We start from the raw sequence: 12,375 nt of genomic DNA, 5'->3' as shown, positions 1-12,375 counted from the left end.
GCCCTGCAGTCGCACACCTTAGCAGGAACTATGTTTACAACCTATTTCATGGTTGTAAAGGGACATTGCTGTTTTAAAAAGTGCATGGTCTTATATAAAAATGAGCCTTACCTGAGCTGCTAACATTTTACATGTATAAAACTGAAAGGCTTGCGTGGATCTGAGTGGTGAGCCTGACAAGTCTTCTAAAGTGTATGCTGGGTGACTGCACGGCCCTGCTGTGATGAATTGACACTCATGTGCATTCTGCATATGCGCAGACACTCCCCAGCTGCTTTCCAAGCCACTCCCATGCACTATGGGCACCCAGCCAGATATGTGGACCTGTTTGGTGTTGTGGAGCGGCATGGCTGGGATAGGGTTGCCAGATGGTTTAACCAAAAATACCGAACATTCCCCTCCTCCCAAAAAAAAACCCACTGGGGAAAACTTTCTGTTGAGAAAAAAAGGGGGGGAGATCAAAGTTGTTGAGCAAAAAAAATTAACAAATAAAAAATCAGCATTGCCCCTTTAAGAAGAGGCTTTTTTGCCAGTGGTCATTTTGTTTTTCTTTCCAGCCACAAGACAAGCCCCTGCAGAACCAGGTAAGTGGGGGTCCGGGAGGGCCCGGCGGGGGTTTGAGGGCTGGGCCCGGTTGCTGAGTATGTCGTAGGGTTGCCAGGTGTCCGGTATTTTCGCCTCCTGGCAGGGAAAAAAAATCAGAAAATACCAGACTGTCTGGTATTTTCTGATTTTTTTTTTTTTTTTTTTTTTTACCGGACAGGAGGCGAAAATACTGGACTATTTGGGTCCTTTTGCCTTTTCGGACACCTGGCAACCCTAGGCTGGGAAGAGACTTTATGCTGACTCCTTCACAGCAAAATGGCTACATAGCAAGGAATAAACTACTGTGGGAACAGGTGTGAAGGTATTTGCTCTAGCACATGTGGGTCTAAAGTAAAGTCCACTGAAAGCAATAGAAAATGCCCATTGACTTTGGTACGCTTTGGCTCGGGCCCTAGCATCAGGACAGGACTGTACCATCAGTATTCTCAAAATGTTCTAGCCATATTTCCTTAGTGCAACAGTGCAATCAGTGATTTTCATGCCTTCTTGTTTGGATAATGCTTACATGTCTCTCTAGAGTTGCCAGGTGTCCGGTTTTGAACCAGACAGTCCAGTATTTGAGCTTTCTGTTCGGGAAACAAATTGAGAAAATATAACTGAGAAAATATAAATGTCCGGTATTTTCTAAATAAGATGTAATGTACATTATGATGTAACGTCAAGTGTGTCTGGTATTTTTGTTGAAACTATCTGGCAACCCTATGTCTCTCAGGTTGGACACTGAAAATAGCTCAGTGTTATATTTATAATCAGTGGCTGAGCAATTTTACTTTGAGTGCACATGCACAGCACTGGATTTGCCAACAAAGTAGGACGGGCTACTGTTATTTTTCTTTTACAGTTTCTGGTTTCTTCGACTCTATATTTTGGCAGATGAGTTTTCAGAGCACTTGGAAGATTAGAAGGTGCAGTAAGCTAAGTGCACTAAAGGGAGATAAAAAGACGCTGGGAGCAGTTGAAATTTCAAACGCAGGTAACGGTTTAAATCATCTGCCACTCAAAAACAGTTTGCACTTTCTTCAGCCTGTGGTGAGCCTGCTAAGTGGGGGACTACAACTCCCATCAGCCTCTTTTCCACATGTGAATCCCTTTTCCCAGCTAGGTGGGAGGAAGGGCCTTGACCCAGGAAGTGACTGGGCTCTCCTGGGAAGGGGCAGCTGCATGGCTACCCAGGAAGTGCTAGAAGCTGGATGGAGAGGAGATCCCCCAGGGCCTATCTGCAGAGTCCCACGTGGAACAGGCTGTGACTGTCGGACAGCCCACCTAGCTGCAGGTTTGTGTTGGTGCTTCTGGGGCAGGGGCAGCACCAGTTAGGCAGGAGTCTGTGCAGAGGGGTGCCAGTGAAAGACAATGACTAAGCTTGGTCTGGAAGCCTGAAAGTGCCTTCGCTAATAGAATAGTGATAGAAATGTAGCCGTGTTAGTCTGGGGTAGCTGAAGCAAAATGCAGGACAATGTAGCACTTTAAAGACTAACAAGATGGTTTATTAGGTGATGAGCTTTCGTGGGCCAGACCCGATCTGAGGAAGTGGGTCTGGCCCACGAAAGCTCATCATCTAATAAACCATCTTGTTAGTCTTTAAAGTGCTACTTTGTCCTGCATTTTGCTTCGCTAATAGAGACTGGCCTGACTGCAGAAGGCACTCCGGGCACTAAGCTTGAAGAGTCCTGACTCACTTGAACTGACCCAGGGGCGCAAGCAAGAACTGCTGTTGTGCCCTTTGAATACTAATTGGTTAAGCCACAGTACCTAAGCTGTTTGCAACCTGTTCCTTTCCTGCCAGGCCTAGTAAGAGACTTTTTACATAGCTCTGAGTCTGGTTACTGGGACTGAGCAGGCAAGGCCTAGCTGCTGAAGCATCCACAGTCCTTGCCTCTGACTTTGAGGTACAGCTGGCGTGTTATTCCTTCCATAGATCTTTGGTGTACTCCAGCCTGTGCAGGGGCAGTAACTACTAGTCTCTGTGGAAAGAGTCATCTTTGACGTCAGTAAATGTGGCAATTTTCAGGTTTAGTCAATTTTCCAGCCAAAGCTATTGGAAGGACAGAGGGCTTCCTGAAGGAAGCAAATTGGAGGGCCTGCCTGCCTCCTTACTTTGACACCTAAGGTACTAAAGAATCTTTTCAAAAGCCATGAAAATATTTCTTGTCACTTTAAAGTTTAAAACTAAATGTTGGGTGACGTTTGACTTGGCAGTGTGCTGCTAAGTTAGTGCTTGAGCAGTGATACTGGAGAGCAGTTAAGGGAGTATAAAGTTACTGGAACTGGTATTTTGGAAGGTTATATAGCTCCAGCACATAGGAGAAAATTGTGTGTTTCTGCTTTGTCAAGAGTGATTGACTGCGACTGAAAGAAATTTCTAGCTTTGTCAGCAGATGATTTATGCTTTAAAACGTGTTCCTTTTTTTAAGTCCAGTGCCGTGGTTTTGATGCAGGTCTTCAACTGGGTCAGTTCTGCTCATGAGTCAGTGGTATTCTTATTTTAAAAAATAGGCCCTTGTGTTGTACACATAGGTTGAGAGACCGAAATGAAATGCACAAAGCAATTGCTATAGGGATTGAAATGTGATAGCTGGTGTTGTCTACAACTTAGTCACATGTACAGTCTTTAATGACTCTGAATTGGTTTTTGTTAGCAAAACATACCCCAGTTTTCTGTCCATTGGTTACTTCAGGCAGCATTTATATTCTATGATGGATTTTTTTTAAAGCCAACTTCATTTAAACATTGTGGTGCTTTTGTATGTTGCTTATTTTTAAAGCCATTCACAAAATACAAGGGTATTTTCCACAACAGTTTATTTGGGTGAGTTTCTTTACAAATGGGTCATTGTTAATGAGCACAGTCCAGTTTTTATGAAGGTTGTGCCCAGTTAGAGGATTTACTGGATTCAGAAATAATTCTCCCCACACAGGTGGGAAGGAAGGGGATAGACTACCTGGTTATGGCATAGAATGTGGAATTCTGAGTTCTGTTCTATCTCTGCCACCCATATTTACTTCTGAGTCTTTGTCAGAGCCTTACTGATCATGAACACTTAGAGAACTGGAAATTATATGTACCTACTGAATGTAGCCATTTTTTCCAGTGAAAAGTTGTTGGTGAAGAGATGCTTTGTTTGCAATTGTGTGTTTTGCACTAACAGATGGCATTCTACGGGCTGAACACAGACTCCAATAAGTATCACTTTGAAAACTGAATAGTCACAATTTGATATTCCGGGTGCTCTGGTTGGACACACATGAAGTTCTAATGTTGTGTTTCGTGGCTGAGTGAGCATAATGGTTAACAGATTTCTAGTGAGAACTCTCCATTAGAAATATGAAATTCACTTTCCATTTCTAGGGATGTTAATGGATAGTCAGTTAAACAATTACCTGGTACCAGGAAGCAGCTCCCCACCCACAGCTCAGCCCTGGCAGCCCTGCGTGGGAGCCGTCAGGGGCAGCTGCAGCAGCAACCACACAAGGGCTATGAGCTGTGATGGCAATAGTCCCTGTGTGGGGCTGGGAGCAGCCCCTGCCTGTGGCATTTAGTCATTTAACCAATTAAATGGGATTTTACATCCCTAGCCATTACTCCTGCACAATATCCACCATCAGTAGTTCAGTGAAAATTCCTGACCGTAAGGTAGAGATGTTAGACTTCACAGTGGTTTACAAAGGAAAGTATCATTGCCCCTGTCTGTGCAGGTGATGAAAATGAGATACAAAGAGATGAACTGACTTACTGCACTGATGACCCAGTATCAGCCTGTGATTAGAACCCGGCTCTGAGCTACCAGTCCAGTGCCCTGTTCATTGGACCACAAGAAGGCACAGAGCATCTGGACTGGCATCAGCCACAGGTTGGCCAATGCACTCTGTGTATATAAGCCCACCTGGATTAGTTAAGCTGGCATGCTTTGTCAGATTAGTCACAGCAAAATAACTGTTAGAAACTTGTTATAGGAAGGCACAAGGCTTCTGGGATGGGCAAAACCATGGCTGGCTGCCGTAGTAATTTACCACTTACCAAATGTTGCATATGTATGAAAACCTTGTATAGAGTCTGACTACACAGTGAGTTGAAAGTTGTAATTATATACAGCCTCAGCTTTATCCTGGTCATCACACACTCGCTGATTGCGGAATGAGTGAGTTCACCTTATAGATCTTTTGCAGCTCTAATTAGAAGCATTTTGTGATTTGTTTTTTATAATTGTCTGCATCACTAAATTCTGGATCCTGCAGATCAGTGTTGAGACACATCATGACCCTGGCCTATGCCGTACCAGAATTGTGGATAGAGGACTTCATTTTCTATGGATATCAGTTCAGCAAACCATATAGATCACAGATTAAAATCACTCAGCACACAGGTTGCAACAGATCCTGGTGCTGCTCATGTCATTTGGCTCACTCTGAACCCACACCAGGCCTGCCATTCTAATTGTCGAGGCAGAATTGCAACTCCTTTCCCTTTGAGGAGGTGCTGAAGCCTCACTTTTGACTCAGTCTTCTCGGACAAGTCCCTTCTAGATACGTGAGTAAGGAATGGCTCCATTTAATAGTTAAATGGAGTTCAGACTTTCTTGTGAGAGCAAATTTCATTGGCATAGTGAAGAAAGGACACAGGCAATGAAGAATATGGGTCAAACAAAATAATACTAAGCTTGTCATTGCAAAATGTGCCCCTCCGCAGCCCGCCATGCTCTACTGGTGGGATGAGGGCTAAACAAGAGGAACTCCTTTCTTAGCAGAACGGCCTTTTGCCAGTCGCAAGTCTCAGACTTGCTCTTGGGCATCACATTGTCTCAGGCCAGACCCAGGTTAATCATGTTTGGAATCCATTTGTTGGTGGCCCAGGTGTCTTTATCTTTCCAAAGTGATGCTCCCGCCTGTTCTATTTGCTGCATTCATGCAGGGACATCAGATAAAGAACACCACACCCTTTCAGGGAGGTTGTAACATCATAACCCCATAATCCATAACCTTAACACACAAGAACCAAAACCAGAGAGACAAAGCAGACTGCTGTCTATGGCATCCCATCATCTTCTAGGCTGGTCCTTTGCTGACTGACTACTGAGAAGCCAGATTACATGCTCCCCTGCAAAGTCCTCCAGCCTTCAAGCCGGACCAGGAAATCCCATAGAACTATTTGTGATCGCTTGTCAATTTTTACTCACTGCCCAAAGAGTCTAACTCTGTAAAATCATAGCAGAAAGAAACTAATCAGCTTGAATCGTGTATTGGAGCTGGACCTTTTGTGAAATGGCCCCTACCAGAACACTGCAAATATGTGAATTTTTCTCACCTTTAGAAAAAAAGGCGCACTGATTTTTTAAGAGAAGAATCTGATATATCATATTTCCAGCTAGAGGTATCCAATGCAATGATTCCTGTTTACCCTTGTCACAGCTGGGTGCTACGCAGATAAATCAAGCTTAGGTGATGCCTGTTGGTTTTTCAAGGGCTGAGTACAACTTCCCTGTTTGGCCTGGATTGTGAGCCACTTGAACAAATTCTAATGCCATCATTCTTCAGAATGTTTGTAGGTTTTAATAAGGACCTTTGAGATTCCTCTCCTAAAGAAAAAGAATAATTCAGGCTTAGTAATTAGCCCTCACATAGAGGAATCTAATAAGTTCCTTATAGCTCCCAGGAGACCAATTAACCCTCTTTTAAGTATATTATTTAAACATACACATATATATATACACTCTCTCTCTCTCTCTCTCTCTCTTTTTCTCGGGAATCACAGACCCTCCCTACCCCTGTTATTCAGATTCTGATGGGGAAGGGCAAAGGGGCTCCAACAACCTGCCTGAAGTGCTGTTGTGCTCCGATGCTGTGTGGTTTGGAAGAGAACCCGGTTCACTCTCCCAAAGCTGTTTCTTTCAGAAGTTAAAGAAAGGGCTGGCAAAGGGGGGTGCATAGTTCATTTCCTCTGCTAAAAGCAGAGGGGGTGCTTTCTTGCCTCTCTTTGGTGTGGGTAGGCCAGGCTCTGCCCCACCTCCTTGGCTAGTGCCAGCAGCCCTTGTCTTCCTGTTTCAGTCTCCCTTGGGCACTGTTGGTTCTTCAGTGTTGATGATGGTAAAAATAAAGCAGAATCTGCCTTTTTCCAGAGTCGGTCTCACAGGCTGTGAGTACGACAGTGGCATTTTCACATACCTCTCAGGAGGAAAACTGCACTTTAAATTGCAGGTGTATCCTCTTCACAATACCACTTGACTTTCAGAGCGTGGCAGGAGGAGCCGGGAGATGGTAATGGAGAGGGGATGTGAGGAGGAAATTAGCAGGGGCTCTCCTCCCCCACTTTCTTTTCCCTATCTCTTTGTCTTCCCCTGCCTTCCCTCCTTGCTGGTTTGCATTTACTGAACAGTTTAAAAAGCCCCCCCCCCCCAGCACTGTTGCTCTCATTGCCTTCCCAGTGTGGTTCTGGACTGAGGACAGGCTGAGCTCTGGGGTGGGGCGAGAAGCAAGATGAGGCAATGGCCCCAATTCTTCTTTGCCTCGAGTGAAGTGTGTGGCTAATGCTGCCAAATCTGAACCCTCCCTCGCCCCGTCTGGTACCTCACTCCACTGGCAGCATTTTACAGCCTTTTTGCACAGGGACATGAGCTAGATCCAAAGTTCTGAAACTGATGGAGTGTCTGAATCCTAGGTCCTGTTAAGTTCCCTAGTGGATCTAGCCTCAGAGGACCGCACAAGGTGGTATGCAGTGAAAAATCAACCCTGGTGGTCCTAGTGGGGGGGGGGGCATAAAATTTAGATGAGGGTGGTGTTTTGGGAGACTGGATTTGCCCTGATGCAGAGGGTGTCTCTATTAAAAGGAGCAATCATTTACTGGTCGTGCTTTTCTTTATTCACCTCTCTATTAATCCTGTTTCTCCCCTTTGCCCATCTGACCTCTTACTCCTATTCAATTTCCGACTCAAAATTGCTTCAGGCTCTTGGGAAAGGAGAGACACCGTGGCTACTGGGAAAGGCATGTTTTTTTGTCTTCAGTGTCCTGCTATTAAAAGCAAATTCCCATGTGGCATTGGGCCCCTCTCAACCAGTCTAAATCCTATAACTAGGATCGAAATGTAATTCCTGGGGTGTAATCTTCCCATATGAATGGTAACGGGGCATATTGAAGTTTGCAAGTAATTCATTGTTCTGTGTATTGCAAAGCAGGATTGTTCGTTTTTGAATAATCAGTGGCCAAAGGCAGCAATACTTAATAATATTAGAAAGAGGCAGTGTAAAGAGAAGATACAAAGCAATATTTTTTGTCTCTTACTAAGTGTTTCCTGTGGGGATTATAACAGTTAATGGAAAACCATAGGCATGACCCAAATTTTTAATTTTTGCCCCACTGTGTAGAGTTGTAGCTCAACTTTTAGAGATAAAAGGGTCAAAAACATTCCTTAAAGTCCCCAGGGGAAGATGTCCCTATGCAGTGAAGCATTGTGAGGCACGCTGCCTGATTTTAGAAGCTGACTGAGACAGAGTTTGGTTGGGCTTAAAAAGAGAGATTAAAAAGACTTGGACTTTTCATTTTAGAGAAGAGGAGACGAAGGGGGGATATGATTGAAGTCTGTACAATCATGACTGGTGTGGAAAATGTGAATAAGGAAAAGTTATTTACTTATTCTCACAATATAAGAACTAGGGGTCACCAAATTAAATTAATAGGCAGCAGGTTTAAAACAAACAAAAGGAAGTTTTTCTTTGCTCAGTGCACAGTCCACCTGTGGAACTCCTTGCCAGAGGATGTGGTGAAGACTAGGACTTTAACAGCATTCAAAAAAGAGCTAGAGAGATTCACGGAGGTTAGGTCTATCAATGGCTATTAGCCAGGATGGGTAGAAATGGTGTCCCTAGCCTCTGTTTGTCTGGAAATGGGTGATAGGAGAGGGATCACGTGAGAATTACCTGTAGTGTTCCCTCTCTCTGGGGCATCTGGCATTGGCCACTGTTGGCAGACAGGACACTGGGCTAGATGGACCTTTGGTCTGACCCAGTGTGGCTGTTCTTATGTTCTTATGGCTGTTAATAATCAGTGAGGGATAGCTCTTCGCCCTGTGTGTGATTCTAAGGCTGATTAAAAAAGATACCTAACATACCTAACTTTCATCACACAATAATTTCCATGCAAACGATGTGTCATGGTGAAACATTTAGATCATGTAGGCTATTCTCTGGGTTTTTTGGGCCTTCTGCTTTGCCATAGTTCAGTGCTTCTCAACCTTTTTTAAAATAAAGTACCCCTTTTCAACAACAAAATAATTCTAAGTACCCCCAGTACCTACTGTTTTCAGACACACAATTTTTTTCTATCATTACAACATATTTGTTTAAACAACTTAATCGTAGCCAGGTAGGTGATGAAATTTTTGGGTATAAAAAGTACAAAAATAATAAAGCGCTGTAAAACTTAAAACAAAAATTCAGCTTTCTCCAAATTTCAGTCGTGTTGACGTACCCCGCCCCAGACTTCTCTCGAGTACCCCTAAGGGCACTTGTCCCACTGGTTGAGAAACATTGTCATAGTTGATACCTCCACGTTTTTTGTTCTCTGGTGAGGAATCTCATCCAAAGGCCAACATACCCTCTCTGGGAGATATGCTGCTCAGTCACTAGAAAATGCTTAATATATGAAGGAGCTTTGTCTGTTGTGAGCCGGAAACAACTGTTTGACTTTCACATTCTGGGCTTTGTGTGCAGGGCTGGTGTGTAGAAAAGACATATGTTTGGAAATTGTGCTCTAGATAGACTTACTTCTGAATGAGGCCTGGAGCCTCAGGTGTGATTTTTTTAAACATAACTCTAACCAATGAGTGGCTAAATACTCTTAGAAAGCAGTCTACGTGGGACTGTGTTTAAACTCAGCTAGCTGACGAGCCAAGGCAGAGGCACCCAAAGAAATGGGAAATTTTATTCAGTTGGCATAACACAATGGATTCCATTAGCAGCTCCCATTGATATGTGGAGAAAATAATCTGCTGAATCCAACACTGTCATATTTCGTACCTTTCATAGTAAATAAGCTACTTGAAGTGCAAAGCTTCATGTTTTGTGACTAGCAGTTTCCTTCTCGCTTGCAGTATTCCACACCTAAGAGTGAATGACAGCTTTGCTTAATGCACTCTTCATTTTCTGCTTTGCCAGAAGTTGTTATTCCTGAAAGTTAAACAAATTCCCATCGAGGGCTTTTGCACTTGAAACTGCTGGTGCTTTTGCCCTTTATTCAAATTATGAAATGTTGGGGAGGAGAGGAGTGTTTTCAGGGGGAAGCTAGGGCAGAATGATGGTTGTAAAAACAAAACTCAGCCCTTAAAATAGGTGCTGAAAATAATCGCTTCTGCGGTTAAAATTGTTTAGCTTGCTGGTCCCTTCTTGGCAAATGTCAAAAAATGAAATTTTAAATGGCAATTGGGCAGAACAAAATCTTAAACTCACAAATGGACTTTGGATCAAGATGACTCTTTTCCCTAGCTCAACACACTGTGCTTAGTAGTGTGGTCTTTGGAAAAGAACTGATGTCTGTTTCTTCCTGCATGTCTAGTTCTAGCATCTCTAGCTCATGCTATACCAACCCCAGATAACCCTACTGATGGCTTATTGCTTGACTCTCTTACCACTATGGTGCATTGTCACTGTCTTTTGAGTTTGTATAGACCAGTGGCTCTCAATCTTTCCAGATGACTGTACCCCTTTCAGCAGTCTGATTTGTTTTGCATAACCCCCAACTTTCACCTCACTTAAAAACTATTTGCTTACAAAATCAGACATACAATTACAAAAGTGTCACATGACACTATTACTGAAATATTGTTTACTTTCTCATTTTTTACAGTGTAATTACAAAATAAATCAATGGGAATATAAATATTTACTTGTCAGTGTACAGGATATAGAGCAGTATAAACAAGTCATTTCTGGATGAAATTTTAGTTTGTACTGACTTTGCAAGTACTTTTTATGTAGCCTGTTGTAAAACTAGGCAACAGATGAGTTGATGTACTCCCTGGAAGACCTCTGCATGCCCTCAGGGGTACCCCGGATGAAAACCACTGGTATAGATTTTCTTGTATCTGTAGCTGAATATGCTCAGTACGTAGAACCAATGAAAAGTGAATGGTGCAATTCCTTATTGACTTCAGGCAGGCCTTTTGCTTCAGTAAGGACTGAGTAAAAAGGAGGAAAAATTTTTTGGATTTTCTCTGTTGAATGATTTGATAGATGCTGTGTTTTATAGCGTTAGTTTCTGAAACTCTTTGACTCCTTAGTGGTCAGAGATAATCCAAATCAGTATGTGGCTTAAAAATCCCTAGGCCCTAGAGATGTTTACTCTCTCCTTATGAGCAAGAATTTCTAGGGTCATAGTGGTAATTTAAAGATCAAAGGTTTACAAGCCCAGCAAGATAAAGCAGCATACCGGCCTCCAGGATTTATGGGGAGTACCTTACCAAGAAATCTAAACTGCTTTGACCAAGGGTCAATTTTACACAAACTTTCCCGTTGAAAAAAAAAAAATATTTCCCTCTAGTTTTGACCTTTGCTGTTGGATTGAGGAGGTTTTATTTCACAGCTGGTTTCCTGCTGCTTCCCCATGGGAAAAAAAAATTAGAAGACTAATGAGACTTGCCTCCCTGTCATGACCGTGCAAGTGTTGTGCATTAGTATGGGACAGGACAGATGTCTGATCAGGGGGTTGTGTAAAACATTTAGCCAAGATGGTGCAATCGTCTGAGTGGGTTCAAATTCTAGCAGGACCAAAAATGTCAGTCCATGTCCTAGGACATTGGGTGGAAGTAGGTTGCTGTCTTCTTACCCCAGCTGCAACCAGCAGAGCCTCCACCCATGACACTTACCAGTGATTTCTTCTTATGTTTGTCAGCTGATCCCTCCTTGTCCCTCTCCCTAGTATCATCTGGGGTCTTTGAGAAGCTCCAAGTGGTTGGCTTTCTCATCTTCTTGGAGGGACTGACAGCTAGACTCATTGCTCCACAATTCCCACTTTCTTTGGAATATGTGGGAGAGACAATAGCTTAATAGCTGGAACCTGCTCAGACAGAGCAAAGAGGAGCAGGTGCCTTTCCCCTGGCTGCTGAGAGCACTGTGCATCCTGGAAATTTAATAGCTGATGGCAACAGAGGGTGGAGTGTTTCCTCTATCTCTGGCTGCCTGCAGCAGACAGTGGCCATTTCCTGACTCTTCTGAAGACACAGTGATTGCTCGCAACCCACTGCCTGGTGCCACAGGAAGGAAAAGGAGGTACCTGTCTGTTTAATGGCCCCAAAAGACACTGAGGAGGTGCCTCAAATTTCCAGTCTCAAAGCCCGACTGATAGTGTAACTAAGGGTGTCTAGCAAGTCATAGAACCGCATTATCGTTCTAGGAGGAGGTGAGCCAGTCTCTGCCTTTGTGCCTCGACTCTTCAGCATCCCATTGATGCAACTATCATGAATCCGCGCCCATCGGGTTTTCAGACTCACTGACACGTATTTTCTAACTGTTCTTTTCATGATGCTCGGATTGTTATTACTGCAGAGGCCAGTCAGCATAATCTGTCCAGGACATGTACAAAGTCCCTGGCCTTATGGCTTTAGAAAAGAATAAGGCATCAAACCATCTCTAGTGGTCAAAGAGTTTAAGACCAGAAGGGACCACCCAATCATCTGATTTGATCTGTGTATCAGAGGCCACCAGCATCTGCACACTAAATGGAAACAAAAGTATTACAGTACATGGGAGATGAACCTATCATAGAATGATAGGACTGGAGTGGACCAC

General features: G+C 43.5%; 1 long non-coding RNA gene across 2 annotated transcripts in view; it reads left to right on the top strand.

Moving 5' to 3' along the window:
• The first annotated feature begins 766 nt into the window (after nucleotides 1-766).
• The window catches only part of LOC106732825 (uncharacterized), a 55,559-nt gene continuing 43,950 nt past the window's right edge, over nucleotides 767-12,375 (top strand). For both annotated transcript variants that reach the window (XR_012902840.1, XR_012902839.1), the window contains exon 1: nucleotides 767-1,879. This is a non-coding gene — a long non-coding RNA (uncharacterized LOC106732825). The remainder of the gene's footprint in view (nucleotides 1,880-12,375) is intronic.

Source organism: Pelodiscus sinensis, chromosome 3 (genome assembly GCF_049634645.1).
Source record: "Pelodiscus sinensis isolate JC-2024 chromosome 3, ASM4963464v1, whole genome shotgun sequence".
Classification (NCBI taxonomy): Eukaryota; Metazoa; Chordata; order Testudines; family Trionychidae; genus Pelodiscus; species Pelodiscus sinensis.
This window is presented reverse-complemented; position numbering and strand designations above follow the sequence as displayed.